The 6,059-nt window shown below is 34.2% G+C and overlaps 1 non-coding gene across 1 annotated transcript; it reads right to left on the reverse strand.

Annotated features, from left to right (window-relative positions):
- Nucleotides 1-5,376: 5,376 nt before the first annotated feature.
- Nucleotides 5,377-5,483, reverse strand: LOC113624621 (U6 spliceosomal RNA). Its single transcript, XR_003434410.1, has one exon. It is a non-coding gene; the product is annotated as a U6 spliceosomal RNA (small nuclear RNA).
- Nucleotides 5,484-6,059: the final 576 nt, after the last annotated feature.

Genomic DNA, 6,059 nt, shown 5'->3' on the forward strand with positions numbered 1-6,059 from the left:
AGGGCTGAAAAATTAAAAGAGTGACTTGTTTGCACTCTAATGTTGAACTTTGGAGGCAAAACTTTAGGGAATCGACTTGGCAGTGAACCAATGATGAGTTATTCACTGGAATATAAAATATCATATGAAGTGGTAGAACAATACAAGCAATGACATTAACTTTTGCCTGAAACTCTATTCTAAAATTATCCAGACCAGGACAAGAAAAATGCAAAAGTATTTTGGAAGCACTGTTTATTGAAATTGATGTGGAATGTGAGTGTGTGTGTGTGTGTGTGTGTGTGTGTGTTTTGGGTGTTTATTTCTACCAACACTAAAAATGTTGCTGAGATTCACTTAACTAACTACTGGATGTCAGTGTTGTACCACTATTAAAAATTTGAAAAAAAATATTAGGAGTACAAAATTACTTACAAAAAATAATACATTAGAAATTTACATTTATAGAAAGGATTAAATAAAGGCCCATTAAAAGAATTTTTATCCACCCTGCTTATTTTATTTAGTTTCTTTTTTTTCAGTAATTAAGGTAGTTTAGATTAATCCATCCTAGGCTCAAAGTATTAAAAAGATTCTTAAATATTTTCTCTTTGGATATTTCAATTCATATATTGAAAAACACTGAAACCAGCTGAGAAGAAATAAAATAAGGCTTTAAATAATTACCTATCTACCATCTATCTATCTATCTATCTATCTATGATCTATCTATCTATCATCATCTGGATACAACATTTCACAGCACTGTTTTCGAATTTTGTTTGTTTGTTTGTTTGTTTTTGCAGAGAGCAGATTACAATTAGTTTATTTAAAGAAAATATCTTGGATATGTCATGGCAACTAGCCCAAAGCAAACCTTAATACATATGTGTTTTATTTCTCACAGAAAAATACTTTCTTTTAAATATTACTTCTTTATAGAGTTAGAAATTATTGGCATACTACACAGCAGTGTTTCTCGATCTTTTTTCATTACCTATTATCCATAAGAAAAAAAAATTTACAACACGAACAAAAGATTTTAAATACTAAGGAATAAGAGTTTATCTGTAGATTTGAGCTCTGGGAAAACAAAACCCATTGTATTATCTAAGTTTCTTCACCCTTCCCAAGCCAGTTTTCTCCCCCTTGGGGTCAATATCACCAACGTTGAAAATCCATGTTCTACTATTAGCATAAAATTTCTATTGCCTCATAACAATCATTGATTCATTTCTCAAGCTTTACAATTACTTTTGGATTGAAAAATGACTATAGTTAATTAAACACAACATTACTTTTGTTACTCCTATTTTCAAAGGCTAATCTGGTACAATAATTAAAAAACTAAAATGAGTTATTGATTATTACTTAATGCTTATTTTTCTGACTTCAACAGGCTATTTTCATAATAAGTTTTGGTTTAGCCACCTCAATTCACCAATGAATAAAAACAGACATATATACAAATATAAACACATTACAAATTTTGAAAATAAAGCTTTTTCGGACTTCCCTGGTGGCGCCGTGGTTGAGAGTCTGCCTGCCGATGCAGGGGACACGGGTTCGTGCCCCAGTCCGGGAAGATCCCACATGCCGCGGAGCGGCTGCGCCCGCGAGTCATGGCCGCTGAGCCTGTGCGTCCTGAGCCTGTGCTCTGCAACGGGAGAGGCCACAACACTGAGAGGCCCGCGTACCGCAAAACAACAACAACAACAACAAAAAAAGCTTTTTCTTTGCTGAACTGTCTCCCCCACTTCCAAAACCCTTGTTTCCTTAAATTGTGTGAGTATATGGTCTAAAATTTATGCATAATCTATTCTTGTCAATGAATATATTCAGAGTTACTTTCCCTAGTACTGTAGCCTACATCTTTATTCCTATTAGCATTTATTTATTTTTCTAACACAAACCATTTCAAGAAAGGGAAATCCAGAAATCTGTTATGTTTTCAAACAAGTTACACTTATACGATAAATAAAGTAAATATCCTTAGGGAGATTTGATTTCTAAAGACCAAACATGGTTATTTGATTACTACTTATAGCTAAAATAAATAAATAAATGACTGCTACGTAAACAAATGGTTTAAAAGCAAATATAACTTTAAAAGATACAACTTGTTGAATCTGGCATCATAGCAAATCATTTTCTATAACTGTCTTCAAGTAAAAAATATGGGAGAATTAATAGTTCTTAACACTTTTCAAATTACTAGCCAACAAAACGTCAATTCTTATCTTGTATCATTAAATAATTGCCAACTGTTAAAATATTGTGAACGTTTTTAAAGGGAGAAAGTATTTAAAAATAAAAGAAGCTCTTAATATTTGGGACATACCACATAAAATATATCCCCAATGAATGATTCAATAATATTCTTCATTTACGAATGACAGCTGACTTCTGAATTTATTTTATTTAGTTACTTTTCATAAGAAATACTAGTATGATTATATAAAAACATATGCAGCTCTGAAACCCCATGAGTGGCTTAAATTGTTTTTAATTTTATCCATTTGGGCACGAGAATTGAAACAGTTAACTCTTAATTATATGTAATAATCAGGTGGTGAAAACATGGGTAATTTACATGAAGACTTGACTAAAAAGCAAATAAATATTTAATGAAGTCTTCATTTTAATTTTGTAACAAATGTGATCTTATGAAGACATTGTTAGGAGACAATTTTCATAGATGTCTCATATTTCTGCACATCTTTTGAGAAAGGGCCTGGACCACCTTTTTCTGGACTATCTTATCAAAGATGTTTGTAGAGCAAACAGCCTTGAAAGATATAGTCCCTTTTTTCCCCTCCTTCCCCCCCACCCACATTCTAAGCAAATGGGGGGGATTAGTTTACCATCCAATATAACAAAGGAAATGTCTGCTTCTGGAGCAAAGGTCAGGCAGGTTTACTGTCCATTATAAAAGACTGGATTCCTAAACTAAAAACACACCTCTATGAGAATAGATGTCACGCCCTCTTTTTTTTTTTTTTTATTTTTTTTTGCAGTATGCGGGCCTCTCACTGTTGTGGCCTCTCCTGTTGTACAGGCTCTGGACGCGCAGGCTCAGCAGCCATGGCTCACGGGCCTAGCTACTCCGCTCATGTGGACCGGGGCACGAACCCGTGTCCCCTGCATCGGCAGGCGGACTCTCAACCACTGCGCCTCCAGAGAAGCCCATATCTCTTCCTCTTTACCTCACCCTATGGGAACTAGATTTCAGAGATCTGGAACACATGCTGAAACACTGGTACTGCTATTGCTGTGAGTAATAAAGGAGTTTTGATGTCAGCATTCAAAGAATAATCTCTCCTTTTCCCCTCCCCCTCTTTATCTCCTTCTTTCACATACATATAACATGAATATTAAGTTGACCCATAATCAAGTCTCTTAGAGGAAAAATACAGTTTTACTCTCTCTGCCTTGTTCTTGCCTGGGCCATCTGTGTAGTTCAAGTCAACATCACAGGTTAGGGGAGACCCTTCGGGAGAAATGATTTTCAGATTTCAGAATCGTTGATATTTTAGAAGGGGTGTTCACTGCATATAATAAGGTGTTTGGGCCATTACCCCTCACAAGGTAGTATAGTGAAAATAATGTGAGGGTTTGGCCAGGGACCCTTAGTTTAATACACTACCATTTCTTCACAAAGCATGACTATTCAAACTGTTAAAAAAAAGTCAACTGAGTCATTTTTAAAGGTCTACTGGCTTTACTCAATGATTCATGAATCGGGCAGCATTTAACCCAGCAGGTAGAAAGGAGCTCTGAGGAACTGTGCAAAATGAAAGACTTTTATAGGCAGAAGAAAGCAGGAACAAGGAAGTTATACTAGGCCAAAGAACAGGTTGGTTATTGCAAAGTAACTTTTCTTTACAGGATGTCAGAGGTCTATCAGGCACATTACCTAACTAGTGTTGATCAGGCAATTCCTGATTGACTAGTTTAAGATTCTATTTCTGGGAGAGCTGCAATTGTAATTAAGTCTCAGTTTGGTGACATAGGGCTTACAAAACTGGCTACTTTTTGGGTCCTTGGCTTTGTTTTTAACAATACTAAGAAACACTAGCAAAACAGTTCCAGTCATGTTTTAACAGCAAATGAGTTTTCCACAAATTTTGGAAAATGTTTGTGGTACTAAGAGCTTTTTGGCTTAGGAACTGTTGAGGATTGTGGTTCTAGAGCTGTGGGTTAAAGGGAAGAGAGGTTGAAATAGACATAAGTCTGCTTATATCTGAAGTTTAACCTGGTGCCTAAATCCAACTGGTGGCCTGGAGCCACCAGTCCACTTTCAGCAATACATTGTTATTTAATTTTCTTCCCTTTAAATCTTTCATATGGAGATGGAGAGCAAGGATCTGAAAGGGATTTCTGTTTTTCTACTTTCACTGAACAAAATATCAGTACACAGTTTCTCTCAAAATTAGTCTTTTTTCCCATTTAGTGAGAGAAATAGGAAGATAATCTAAATTTCTAACTTCTAGTATGAATTTTCTTCTATTCCTTGAAGCAATAAACAATGGTCCTTGCCCTTTCAAGGAAGAGATATAAGAAAGGACATTAATATTAGGTGTTTTTTTGAATCCTGTCCTTGATCATGACCATTCAGATGACAATCCTTCCTGTTTTTGCAGGAGCAAAGAGACAAGAGTAAGGAAAAATCTCAAGATCTTTCCTCCTGTGGATGCCAATATTAACTTAATGCGTAGTTAAGTGACTGAGGCCCAGGGAGGCTAGATTTCCCAATCTGTGAAGTGGGAGAATTCTCCAAAAAGGATCCTTGTGAAAATGTGATGATACGTGCAAAAACAATTTGTAAAGCATACAGAATTATGTAAAGGAACATGATTATTTTGACGAAAAAAAAATGGTTGTTTAAGCAAATATGTGCTTTTTAAGCTAGCTGATACTATTAAGAGAACTGGGTTTGGTAGACATCTTTCCGTTCCTTGAATTACAAGTCCCTCAAGGCAATGGGTCAAGCCATGCTCATTTACGACTTTGCTAGAGCTCCTAAAATAATGATTTGCTTTTAAAAATCATTCAATAAACTGATGTAGACAGAATTATCATTTTGAATATTAAGAAAGTAGTGTGCTTTAAAAGAAATGTGGCATAGAAATATGTTAGAAGAGCACTTTGTTAAATTATGTAGAAGAGATAGTTTAAAGAAGTTGAAGTTATTTTAATTCAGAGGAGATAAGGGTAAAAACTAAGTAGATGGATGTATATAAGTAGAACAAAGTAAATGCAATTAAATACACTAAACTAAATAAAAGATTATTCCTTTTGAAATTATTACTTTCTACAGATTGTTATGATTTTTATTTAATTTGATATCCTGGTTAGAATTAGAGCAGCGAGAATTATGCTTTACAATTACCATGTAAAAATATAGAACACTTCATAAATTTGCACATTATTTTTGTGCAGGGACCATGCTAATCTTCTCTGTATTGTTCCAATTCTAGCCTATGTGCTGCTGAAGTGAGCACTAAAATATATCATAATGACTAAATCTAAACAACTATATCAATGGCTTAAACAATTAGAGAAAACTGGTCTAAAATGGACCTGAAGTGTTGATGTAATAAGACATTAGGTACAGTGGTCATGTGTGGGCATTACATCTCTAGCAGGACACTAGATGGGAGTTAATATTTTTTATCTTCATAGTAAGAAAGAACTATGGAAAAATTCACCTATATCTTAGAAGGAAATTTTAACAGACCTATATTTAATAAGTCAATATAAGAATAGATATTCAACAGTGAATCCATTGAAAACTAAAGAAATATATTACCCTGGAGACTACCAAAGAAGAATAATAGTTTTAAATGTTGACTAAGTGTTAGGCAGACTACTAAATGCTTGCATGTATTATCATCATAACAAAACTATAGTTGGGACTTTTTAAATATTAATTTTATTGATAAATAATAAAACTCAGAGAAGTTCAGAAATTTATCCAGAGTCATACAATTAATAACTGATGATGTGGGGATTCAAAAATATGCCTTACTAGTTTTTAAGCCTATACAATTATCACATAACATCATTCTGGGGTTGAT

Source organism: Aethalodelphis obliquidens, unplaced genomic scaffold (genome assembly GCF_003676395.1).
Source record: "Aethalodelphis obliquidens isolate GAN/ISIS:26980383/991018 unplaced genomic scaffold, ASM367639v1 scaffold13, whole genome shotgun sequence".
Classification (NCBI taxonomy): domain Eukaryota; kingdom Metazoa; phylum Chordata; class Mammalia; order Artiodactyla; family Delphinidae; genus Aethalodelphis; species Aethalodelphis obliquidens.